We start from the raw sequence: 13,115 nt of genomic DNA on the forward strand, positions 1-13,115 counted from the left end.
GTGACTATATTCCTTGATAGTGATCATTTTGTACAGTATCTCACAGGTGTTCTCTGAATTTCTTGTATCTGGATGTCTATGTCTCTAGCAAGATTAGGAATATCTTTTTGAATTATCACCTCAAATATGATTTTCAGCTTATTTTATTTTTCTCTATCTCTCAGGAATGCCAATAGTTCATAGGTTTGGTTGCTTTACATAATACTATATGTATTTTTTTTTTAATTGAGACAAGGTCCTGCTCTATCACCCAGGCTGGAGTGCAGTGGCACAATCTGGGCTCACTGCAACCTCCATTTCCCAAGGTCAACCCATCCTCCCACCTCAGCTTCCTGAGTAGCTGGGATTACAGGTACACGCCACAATGCCTGGCTAAGTTTTTAATTTTTTGGCATTTTTTTTTAGAGACAAGGTTTTACCATGTTGTCCAGGCTGGCCTCAAACTCATGAGCTCAAGTAATCTGCCCCCCTCAGACTCCCAAAATGCTGGGATTATAGGTGTGAGCCACTGTACCCAGCCAGTCTGACTAGTTTAGTTTGAAAGACCAGTCTTCTAGCTCTAAAATTCTTTTTTCTGCTTGCTCTAATCTATTGATAAGGCTTTCAAATTATTTTGAAATTTCTTAAGTGAGTTTTTCAATTCTAGACTGTCTGATTTTTTTTTTTTTTTTTTTTGAGACAGAGTTTTGTTTTTGTTGCCCAGGCTGGAGTGCAATGGCAAAATCTTGGCTCTCTGCAATCTCTGCCTCCTGGTTTTAAGTAATTATCCTGCCTTAGCCTCCTGAGTAGCTAGGATTACAGACACACGCCACCACGCCCAGATAATTTTTGTATTTTTAGTAGAGACGGGGTTTCACCATGTTGGCCAGGTGGACTCCACTGCCTTGGCTTCCCAAAGTGCTCGGATTACAGGTCTGAGCCACCGAGCTGCACCTGATTGCTTTCTTTTTAAAATGTTTATCTCTTCCTTCATTTCCTGGATTGCTTTAGAAGTTTGTGTAGTTTTTAAATCTTGTCTTGGAACTCATTGAGCTTCCTTGAAATCCATGTTTTAAATTCTTTATCTGTCATTTCTGAATTTCCATTTTGGTTCGGGACTGTTGCTGGAGAGCTAGTGTCATCCTTTGGTGATGTCACTACATTCAGATTTGTCATGGTGCTGAAATTCTTATACTAGTTTTTTCTTATTTGGAGACTTGTACTTTTTATAGTTATTTTTGTGTGGATTTATTTCCCTATGTTATTAGTTTTTCTCCTTTCCTCCACTGCCATCTCCAAACCCCATACGCAAGTTAGCTCCAGGGATTGAGAGAAACAAAGTGCTTTTCCTCAACCTTGGATCCCCAGTGGAAAGATGAGTCAGAGGGAGGCTCTCTGCCTCTTTCACATACTGGGGCTTCACTCACCTTAACAGCCCAATGTCAGCATGGGGGCTTTTTGCCTGCATTCTCCTTCCTGGGCTCTGAGATATCCTTTGCAATGCTTGTGGATTTCCCATTTTCCTTCTTAAAGCTCACCAAGTTTATCTTTGCTAAGGCACCAAAGAACTTGCTCATGTAACCAAATGCCACTTGTACCCCAATAACTTATGGAAAAATAAAATTTTTTAAAAAGAACCCCTAATTCACCACCTTGGAAAAAAAGATACAATATTTTGAGATATAAAGTTCAGTGCTGAAAAATACACATACACACAACTAGAAGAGTTGAAAATGCCTTTGGGGAAGCAAATGAATGAGGTTCAGGGTAGGGGCAAGGACAGGGGCAGGAATTGCTGTTTTTCATGATAAGTCTTATAGAGCTATTTGACTTCTCATATAATAGTCATGTATATCCTTAATAGAAATTAGAATTACATTTCAAAAATACCTGCAGGCAGAGGCCGGGAATGTGCAGGTCATACCTGGATAATGCTTCGCATTGTATTTGGTAGAAATGGAAAACCAAACATAGTATGTTCTCACTGATATATGGGAGCTAAGCTATGAGGATGCATCGGCATAAGAATGATACAGTGAACTTTGGGGACTTGGGGGGAAGGGGGGCGGGGGTGAGGGATAAAAGACTACAAATAGGGGACAGTGTATACTGCTGGGGTGATGGGGGCACCAAAATCTCACAAATCACCACCAAAGAACTTACTCATGTAACCAAATACCACTTGTACCCCAACAACTTACGGGAAAATAAAATTTTTTAAAGAAGAACTAAAGGTAAATGAAAGGGTGAGTAGTCATGCAATTGATCTCTTGTGGAAATAAAGTAAGAACTAAAGTTTGGTTTGGGTCTGAGTAGAGGTGGACAAAGTTTGGCAGACCTTAAAGAAAAATCATAGTCTTTAATTGGATTTTCATGTGAATCCATTATCATTATGGGGAGATGAGGGTAACATTTATCTCCATTTTACAAATGAGGATCTGATACAGAGATTAAGTGTCTTGGCAAGGACACCCCATTTATGAGAAGCAGAGCTGGGACAGGTAACGCCAAATTCATCACTCTTCTTAATTTTGCAGTGCCTGTTACCCTAAAGAGTTGAGCCTGAGCTCAAGGATGGCTAATGGATACAGATAATGAGCAGCCCAAGAGGAGCATTTGTTTAAACGGTTATTGACGAACCATCCACATTCATTCAGATGATTATGCCGTGCACAGCTAGACGATCACTATGCGTTGCTTACCTGTTCTGAAGCCAGTCCCAGAGAAATTGGTGAAATAAGATGACTCAGGCACAGACAGCTTTGACTCAGAGTAGAGGCTTCCTCAGACATTTTCCCTTCCTTGCTTGTTTCTACTACTTACATTCAGTTTGCAGGTGTTCCCTACCTAGCTGCCTTTGGACGCACTCCATCCTCACCATGTGGTTTAAAAATTAAATCTGCCTGTGGTCTTGGCAACAGTGACCCATTTGTTCCAGTTTTCCTGTAACTGTCCTTGTTTTAAGCACTGAAAGTCTCATACCCTAGGAAAGCCTTTCGTCTCAGGCCCAGTGGAATGGCTGGTCCTGTGGGGGCCATGTTTCTTGCCCACCTTTATGAATATGACCTAACTTGGCCCATAAGCTCTAAGATGATTCCACAAATTGGAATGGTTCTCTGAGAACTTTTCATATTCAGCACCCTGGTCCTGTATTTAGCTGATCAGAGAAGCAGGGGACATGCATATATTCCTCTTGTTTTTCATCCCCCCCAGTGTTCCCAGCTGAATAAAGATCTGGTTATATAATCTGGGGCAAGTTATTTAAATAGCCTCGGGTGGCTCATTGGTACCAATCCTTCACAGGGATGAAATAAAGGTTGTACTATTTATCATATTGTTTCCATATGTCAGAAATTCTGTTAAGTTCTTAATAGATGTTGTAACTAATATTTATTTATTTTCTGTCTCCTTTCACTAAAATGCAAGGTTCGAGGCAGGGAATTCTATTTTGTTTTTTGGGGGAGTTGGGTGACAGAGTCTCACTAAGTCACCCTGCCTAGAGTGCAATGGCGCGATCTCAGCTCACTGCAACCTCCGCCTCCTGGGTTCAAGTGATTCTCCTGCCACAGCGTCCTGAGTAGCTGGGATTACAGGTGTACACCACCACACCTGGCTAATTTTATAATTTTTAGTAGAAACGGGGTTTCACCATGTTGGCCAGGCTAGTCTTGAATTCCAGACCTCATGATCCACCTGCTTCAACCTCCCAAAGTGCTGAGATTACAGGCGTGAACCACTGTGCCTGCTCTGATTTTGTCTATTTACTTTACTGTGTTATCCCGTTGAAGATATATAACCTATTGAATGAATATATATATATTCAACTGTATCCTGCATATTTTTTGAGTAAATGGATGCATGATTTAACACTACACAAAACTAGCTATCCTCATCCCAGTTTTACAGATTAAGAAATTGGTGTTTATAAATTTTAAGTAACTTGCTCATTCATAGCTGGCTCATAGCAGGACAATACCCCCCTGGCTGTGGCTCTTCTATGTCTCAGTCTTAGTTGTCACTGCTGCAGACCACACAGAGACCATGGCTTTTAAACTTAAAGGCCTGGAAACTTGTCCCTCCCTGTCTGCCGAGTACATTCAGGTCTATTCCAATAGGGAGGCAGGGCCAGTGGAGTGGCATTAATTACTGTGATGACTGTGTACATCCGAACCAGGAAAGTGGCATCTTCCATCAGCGCTTGTCTCTTCCTGTCATGCTGGGAATAATCTGACGTGACATTCCATCACCATTTGACAGGAATGTCACTGCCTGGAGACACAAACATAATCAACAGGAACGCCCCAGCAGAGTGACAGCCAGAACGTCTGTGTGCGACAGTTGTGAACCGTCTGCACAAGTAAGGCTGGTTTCATTTGGGTGGTTGCTCACCCCCCTGCACAGCCTGGAGGGTCCAATAGCTGCATCTAGGCCTGTCAAAAGTGTAGGGAAGAAAGGCACACTTTCCAGGGTTTGAATCTCAGCTGTGCTCCTCTGTAGTGCTATACTGACTTCTGTGTCACCTACCTTTCCGTAATTCTCCTGAGGTTCTCTGACTGCTTGGATTTTGTATCTGTCCTTTGATTCTTTCTTACACTCCCAGCATTTCCCTACACATGGACATAGCCCCTTGTTTTTACATTTATTTTCTTTCTCAAATAAGATAAATACAAAGAACACATGTTTGCCTAAGGTAGATTTCACTGGAGACTCTAGAAGAGTGAGCGTGTCACACAGTGTCATCAACTCAAAATCTCATACTATTTGGCAACGGCCCCACACCACACGGAGACTGCCCATCTTCACACACCGCTGAAGTTTCCACTGTTTTGCAAAATTCTGTTTTCCCCATTTTTTCTATGCCTTTCAACTTCTCCCTCCAGAAACAACTCAGGATCCTCAAATTCTTCTCCTTGTGCTTAGAACAGAGTAGGTTTCCCTGCCTCCAGCTATTCAGAGACACTGGGCCTTAGAAGACAATGGAGGATAAGCTACTTAGAACAGAGTAGATTTCCCTGCCTCAAGCTATTCAGAGGCAAAGGGCCTTGGAAGAGTGAAGGATAAACTAGAAAGCAAAAAAGAAGGAAAAGACATCCTGTTTCATTGATATCAATATTGAAAACTGCATTGTCTTTTGAGACCCACCTCCTTTTCCTCTTTGTACCTGCAGCAGGTTGTTGAGGTTTCTATTCAGTGTCCCCACTGCTATGCAAGGTATTGCTGCTGTGGCACTTGCCACCTCCAGTTGACGACTGGCATCTCTCTTCGTGGCCTCTAGCCTAACATCCGTTCTCCATGCCATGCTCAAACCAGAGCAGGGGTGCCAGGCTTGAATGCTGTGCCCATTTAAGCTAATGAGGGTAGGCGTAAGACCCAAAGTCTTCAGAAAGGGCCATGCCATATTACCTGATCACAACTTCACCTGAGTCCCCTCCCTGCCGTGAGCTCTCACTGATCTCTGTGCTTCTACTGACCCTGATGCTGTGGATGATGACTTCTGATGAAAAGTGGCTGCTTGCCTGTGGCCCGATCCAGTGTGTCTTCCCAACTTTGCTAACACTTTCTTCCCACTTGGTGCTTTTAAACCACCCCTAAATAGTGAAGGTAAAAGTATAGGGAACACTTGAACCATTAGATGCTGCACAACTTGAGTTATTAGAGTGTAATAATAACACGATAGTCATGGTTTATTAATTTCTTAGAATTCCCAGCATTTCTTTCTTCCTTCTAACTGTTACCCCTTAGGAGAATTTTGGGATTTTTTTCCAATCAATTTCAATCAGTCTTTTTTTCTAGGATAATTTTTTTTCTTTTCTCACTCAACTTTTTCTCCCTTTCCTACCCTTAGGAGAGTTCTATTTGCCTCAGAGGCCCCCAGAATATTGTGTGCAGAACTGGGAATCTGAGTAATGAGAAATTGAGGATGGAGGGTGGGGGAAAGGAGAGACCAGCTGTGGATTTCAGCTCCCAGGCCTTTCTGCGTTGTGAACAATGGCTGGAGCAAGAAGAAAGCTCTGCAGAGGTAAAGCAGACCAAACAACAAAGAGCTTGGTGGAGGGCTGAGCGTGGTGACTCACACCCATAATCCCAGCACTTTGGGAGGCAGAGGCAGGTCAGGAGTTCGAGACCAGCCTGGCCAACATGGTGAAACCCCGTCTCTACTAAAAACACAATTAGCCAGGCAAGGTGGCACGTGCCTGTAGTCTGAGCTACTTAGGAGGCTGATGCAGAAGAATCGCTTGAACCCAGGAGGCAGAGGTTGTAGTGAGCTGAGATTGTACCACTGCACTCCAGCCTGGCTCATAGAGCCAGACTCTGTTTCCCCCAAAACTCCCCTCCACCACCAAAAAAGGAGCTTCCTGAAGCAAGGGAAAACTGCAAAAACCTGACAGCCGATGTGAGTGATAACGTGGAAGATTAGGAGTAAGAGGTTCTACAGTTATGGCACCTAACACAGCAATGACTAGACACATCCAACCATGAGACTGAAACCTAAATTAGGTAAAATTAAATAAAATGAAAACTTTGTATCTCCAGTCACACGAGCCCATTTCTAGTGCCTGGCAGTCCCATGTGGGTAGTAGCTACTATACGGGGCAATGTAGACATAGAACATTTGCATCACCACAGAAAGTCCTTTTGGATAGCATTGCTCTAGAGCTATTGTAGGATGTGAAAAATACAGAGAAGGAATTTTTAAGAAGGATTGTTTTGAGTTATGAATCAGATTTTCTTTATTCTTCTATGAGAGATGCAAGTAAATATCAAACTTTGTTTTTTTCAGTGATAAAGATACTTTTGACAGTTGATCTCTTTTCTTTTGCATGGACCCAGGTATAGAGTCAACCTTCATGAGTACACCAAATCAGATCTTATCACACATGATTGCAAATGACACTGTCCATTGGGAGGTATCGTTATGTAGGAGAAAGACTTTTGAACTTGGCTTCCAAAAACCTCGCTACAAATCCCAGCTGCTCCACTTACCATGTAAAATCAAAGTATGCTGGCTGATAAGAATGACTCGCTTTCCCACTGGCTTCATGTTGTTATATGGGATGAGAAATGTCAGGCAGTAAACATGTACTGAGCTCTCACTAAGAGCAAAGTCACCAATGGCTCAGTTCTGAGAGCAAATCAAATGTGAACAAATGGCTCTTCCAGAGGAATTCTGATCCTAAATAACAGAACAGAAAAAAAAACCCCTCAGGAAATCTCCCCATGGATGTACACACAGGTGCACACGACCATCTTGAAGAATTTGGAATGCTAATGGGACTTGGTATGATTCAAGTGGAGATGGATTAAACAGGTCAGACATCCTTTGGTCTTGGCCTGTCTTCTCAGGGACATCTATCTACCTCTTAATTAGTCTATTATGCTTGCAGGTGATTTTATCTATAACCATTAAGTCAAAACACTCATTGGCATTCAATCTCCCAGACTCTTTATGCATTCATTGGCATAAGTGAGATGAATTCACGTTTGCCAAGAGCCCATCACCAGATAAGAGTTTGCACTTGAAGGCTCCTCAGATAGGAAAAGGTGTTTAGATTGGCTTTATCAGATCAGAAATGTATTTGGGCATCTTGCTAATAGGTTTGTTTTTGAAAATTTTATGGGTGCATTGGGAAAATAAGGGTGGTTGTTTGACAGTTTCCTTTTGAGTTCGTTCTAGGATCTGGATGCCTGGTGAAAGAAAAATCTCGAATAAAACTACTGCTTAAAAAAACCTAAGATCTTTCCCTTGCTTTGGCTGTACCATGTTTTAGTAAGGCAGCAGAAAGATGGTGCATTACAATGCTGCATGTCTATCTACCCTCCTCCCCAGCCCAGGGCTTCACCAATGCACTGAGGTGTGATTTTTTTTTTCCCTCCAATTTCATGTCTCACGTAACTGGGAAAATGAAACTGCAGGCATTGAAGAGATCCTGACTAGGCAGGCCCTAACAAAATACAACTTAAAAATCTTTTACAAAGTCTTTGATAGCAAAACTTACTCATTCCCTTTCAAGTGTCCATTGACTTTTTCCTTGCAAACAGAGCCCTTATGTGCTAAGGAAGGCAATGTGCTCCGTGAATCATTCATATTCCTAGCCTCCCATGCAGCCAGGACTGAGATAAGACATAGCTCTCCAAAACAACAGCAGTTCTGATATGCTATTTAGGATTTTCCAATTTGCATTATGTAAATACTTCTACCATGGTTGATTTCAAGGCACCAATAGTTTAACAACCGGCACATAAAATCTCTAAAAATGTCTCAAGCTGGTACAAACCAGCTTTGGCAGACAACTGGTTCTAGCCAATGAGACAGTAGCTGAATTCTCCTGGAATTTCTAGAAATGTTTTGGCCTTTCTGGCAAAAAAAAAAAAAAAAAAAAGATAAATGCTGTAAGAATCCCATTTCCTCTCTCCTGTCTTTGCCATAATGTGGTGTCTGAAATTTCAGCATGAATCTTACGATCGTGAGGCAACAAACCCAAATGCTAATAGACGAAGTAGAAAGATGATGGAAATCGGAACACTTGATGACACCCAGCAGCCAATACTCCAGTCACAGACTGCCCGCCTGCAATCTTCTTGTGAGACTGAAATCAGACCCTAAGCTTGTTAGTTACAGGTGGAAGTACCTCATATGTAAAGGGAGGCTCCATACTGAGTCTAGGGAGAGAAGCAGAAAAAAGATGGAGAGAGGAAGCTATGCATCATGGAAGGCAGAAGCCCAGATTAGAGAAATGGCTGCAGCACCATTTTCCCCACAAACTAGTTTCCCTTTTAGATTGAAGGTTATTTACATTATTCCTTTTATGTAAGAATTATCCCTGGCATTTTAATATGCACCCTTAATAAGTCTAAAGTTAATCAATGTCTTTACTCTCCTCCTGAAAAGCGTTAAGGACCTTAGAATTCCTAAAGTCTGATGACCTCCTTCCTTGTTTGTATGCCTTTGCTATCACTTTAGTTCGATCTTTTATTTGGAACAGGTTCTCACTCTGCTAGGCAGGCTGGAAGCCAGTATCTCAATCTTGGCTCACTGCAACCTCCACCTCCTGGTCTCAAGCCATCCTCATGCCTCAGCCTCCCAAGTAGCTGGGACTATGAGCATGTGCCACTATGCCCAGCTAACTTTTGCATTTTTTGTAGAGACAGGGTTTCATCATATTGCCCAGGCTGATACCAAACTTCTGAGCTCAAGCAATCCTCCTGCCTCAGCCTCCCAAAAGGCTGGGATTACAGGCATGAGCCACTGTGCACACCCCCATCTTATTTTTTAACCCATAAATTACTCTCTCCCCAGTCTCTTGATTAGTTCTCCGATAGCACTCTAATTTACATACAATTAAATGTGCCTCTCTCCTCTATGCTTCACATTTCCTCTATGATTTGCATTGATTTGTCTCTGTGCTACACTTTATTTATTTATTTATTTATTTATTTATTTATTTATTTTTTGGGACAGAGTCTCACTCTGTTGCCAGGCGCCAGGCTGGAGTTCAGTGGCACAATCTCGGCTCACTGCAACCTCCATCTCCCGGGTTCAAGCAATTCTCCTGCCTCAGCCTCCCGAGTAGCAGGGACTACAGGCACATGCCACTACCTCCAGCTAATTTTTGTATTTTTAGTAGAGACGGGGTTTCACCATGTTGGCCAGGATGGTCTCGATCTCTTGACCTCGTGATCCATCCGCCTCAGCCTCCCAAAGTGCTGGAATTACAGGCTTGAGCCACCGCACCTGACCCATTCTATTTTATTTCTTCAGATTTATCTTACAATTTTAAAAGTCCCTATTTTTCTTCTAAATTTCATAGCATATGAATTTGTCTATCTAATCTGCCTATTAAAGGTTTTTTCTTTTTTTTTTTGAGATGAAGTTTCGCTCTTGTTACCCAGGCTGGAGTGCAATGGCGCGATCTCGGCTCACCGCAACCTCCGCCTCCTGGGTTCAGGCAATTCTCCTGCCTCAGCCTCCTGAGTAGCTGGGACTACAGGCACCCGCCACCATGCCCAGCTAATTTTTTTTTGTATTTTTAGTAGAGACGGGGTTTCACCATGTTGACCAGGATGGTCTCGATCTCTTAAACTCGTGATCCACCCGCCTCGGCCTCCCAAAGTGCTGGGATTACAGGCGTGAGCCACTGAAGTTTTCTTCTTTTAATACAGTCTATGTGTTGCTTAAAGATGGGGATTTATTCTGAGAAATGCATAGTTAGGCAATTTTGTTATTGTGCGATCATCATGGAGTGTACTTACACACCTCTAGCTGGTAGGCTATATAGTATGCCTGTTGCTCCCAGGCTACAAACCTGTATGACACGTGACTGTACTGAATACTGTAGACAGTTGTAGCACATGGCAAGTATTTGTGTATCTAAATATAGAAAAGGTACAATACAAAATGGTACATCTATAAAGGTCATTTACCATGAATGGAGCTTGCAGGACTGGAAATCGCTCTGGGTGAGTCAGTGAGTGAGTGGTGAGCAGAGATGAAAGTCTAGGACATTACTGTCCACTACTGTAGACTTTATACACACTGTACATTTAGGCTACACTAAATTTATTTAAAATTGTCCTTCATTCAATAATAAATTAGGCTGGGCATGGTGGCTCACGCCTGTAATCCCAGCAGTTTGGAAGGCCAAGACAGGTGTACCACGAGGTCAGGAGTTCAAGACCAGCCTGGCCAACGTAGTGGAACCCTGTATCTACTAAAAATACAAAAATTAGCTGGATGTGATGGCAGGCACCTGTAGTTCCAGCTACTTGGGAGGCAGATGTAGAAGAATTGCTTGAGCTCAAGTGGTGGACGTTGCAGTGAGCCAAGATCGCGCCATTGCACTCCAGCCTGGGCAAGACAGCAAGTCTCCATCTCAAAAAGTAATAATAAATAAATAACAAAAATAAATAATAATTATTATAATAAATTAACTTTAGCTTACCGGAACTCTTTATACACTTTCAAATTTTTTAAACTTTTGACTCTTTCGTTATAACACAGCTAAAAACACACATTGTGCAGCTGTACAAAAATATTTTTTCTTTAAATCCTTATTATATAAGCTTTTTTTCTATTTCTTTTTTAACTTTCTAAACTTTTTTTTATTAAAAACTAAAACACAAATGCACTCCAGTGTAACCCTCCACAGGGTCAGGCTCACCAATATCACCGTCTTCCACCCCCACACCTTGCCCCACCAGGAGGTCTTCAGAGGCGGTAACATGCATGGAGCTGTCATCTCCTGTGATAACAGGGCCTTTTCTGGAATACCCCCTGAAGGACCTGCCTAAGGCTGTTGTACATTCAACTTGTTATTCTGTAATTAGAACGAGTACACCGTAAAATAGGGATTAAAATAGTAAATACATAAACCAGTAAGATAGCCATTTGTTATCATCATCAAATATTACATACAGTACATAATTTTATGTGTCATGCTCTTAATGCAACTGGCAGTGACTTGTTTATACCAGTATCACCACAAACATGTGAGAAATGCATTGTGCCAAGACATCACTAGACATAGGAAGTTTTCGGTGCCATTATAATCTTATGGGCCCACCGCTGTACCTGCAGTCTGTCGTTAACTGAAAGGATATGTGGCACATGAGTGTATTATGATCTTTGGGCTTCTTCAAAACCTGGTTGGTTCTCTTGCAAATATACCTAGTCATTTCTGTTCATCTCTTGCTCCTCATTTATACTTTTATTCCTTCCTATTTCCTTAATCATGTTAAATTTTATAGGAAATTCAGTGCGTGGGATAGAAACAAAAGTCAATCTTTCAGACTTAAAGAGCAAAGAGCCCCTTGCTGACTTATTGGTCATGTTTAGAATCATGGAAAGAGAATGCCTTCTTCTTACTATGTAGCTTACTGTCTAGCTAGGAATAAGACACACTGCATGTAGTATTTCCAAATCCCTAGTTCTCCAGGGATGATAAGCCCTTTATTTTTCTGAATCTAACAGATTAAAAGGAATTGGCTCCTTCATCCCACAAGATCTCTGTGAGAACAGTGATATGATACATGGCAGGATAGAAGAATATCCTCATTATACAGGTGGCACCTATGCGGCTCTGGGAGTTTAAGTGATTTACCCAGATCACCAGCTCTGAAAGTTCAGGTGCAAGTTCAATGCAGATCTTCTGAGGCCAAATGCATGTTTTTACCACATCCCCTCATTTCCTCCTGAGATCTTGCTGTTCCTTTGCCCGTCTCTGTTCCTGAGCAAGAATTCTAATTTTATGATGAGTTGCCAGCTGCTGACTTATTTTGGAAGCAAGGAGTGGCTGTAATTAGATGATGGCCTGTGCACAATCTAGGAATGGCATAGCTTAGAAAACTAGCACGGGTCAGGGGGACAAGATCGGCATGAAGGAGACACAAAGACGGCCTCTCATTTGGAAGAGAAATTGCAAGTGTGTCTGGGTGGGCAGCCAGCTGGATTCAGTCCTGGGTTTGCAGTGTCCTTTGCTGATTTGTGGGGAGATAACTTGGGGCACACGGCTCTGGGCAATGCGAGAGGTGATTTCTCCCAGGCTCTCTGCCTCATCAGAGCCCAGGTGAGAGGCATTGAATATGCCCCTGGAGGGCTTGTACTTGCTCCAGCTCTGGGTGCTGCTGGCAGGAACCTGTTGATGAGGCACCCTTGGATCTGAACAGATTCAATGTAGATTCTGAAGTTCATCTTCAGAGAGGAAGGATCATCAAGAGTATAAAGAGAACTGGCATTCTAGCAGCACAGAAACAGCATGGGGCATAAAGTGTAAGCCATTTGCATTCTAGTTCTGACTCATTAACTTAATTTATTTTTCCAACAAATATTTACCAGGGCTTACTCTGCATCAGACTGTGTTGGGTGTGAGGATACAGTGTTGGGCTGGACCAGTGTCTTCTGCTCTCAAATAACGCCTTGAGCGTGTCCTGTAAGAATAGCAGAGACTACTCTGTACCAGGAACGTGTGTCAGGTATTTTCCAGGTTATTAGAACTTACAACAATTCTATGAGGAAATAAGATGTCACTTAAGACCACTGGAATGTGGAAAGGCTCTACAGTTTGCCCCCAATCCAGTAATCAGTAAGTGGCAGAGTCAGGATTCAAACTTAAGTCTGTTGACATCAAAGCCAGTATTTT

General features: G+C 42.3%; 1 long non-coding RNA gene across 2 annotated transcripts in view; it reads right to left on the reverse strand.

Moving 5' to 3' along the window:
• LOC128929746 (uncharacterized) overlaps window positions 1-13,115 on the reverse strand; it is a 385,058-nt gene that overhangs the window by 79,468 nt on the left and 292,475 nt on the right. The window contains exon 5 of one of the 2 annotated variants that reach the window (XR_013522885.1): window positions 12,093-12,903. The exons of the other annotated variant lie outside the window; for it this stretch is intronic. This is a non-coding gene — a long non-coding RNA (uncharacterized LOC128929746). Of the gene's footprint in view, window positions 1-12,092; window positions 12,904-13,115 lie in introns of those variants that run through there. 2 annotated transcript variants of the gene reach the window in all.

Source organism: Callithrix jacchus, chromosome 1 (assembly GCF_049354715.1).
Source record: "Callithrix jacchus isolate 240 chromosome 1, calJac240_pri, whole genome shotgun sequence".
In the NCBI taxonomy this organism is placed as follows: Eukaryota; Metazoa; Chordata; class Mammalia; order Primates; family Cebidae; genus Callithrix; species Callithrix jacchus.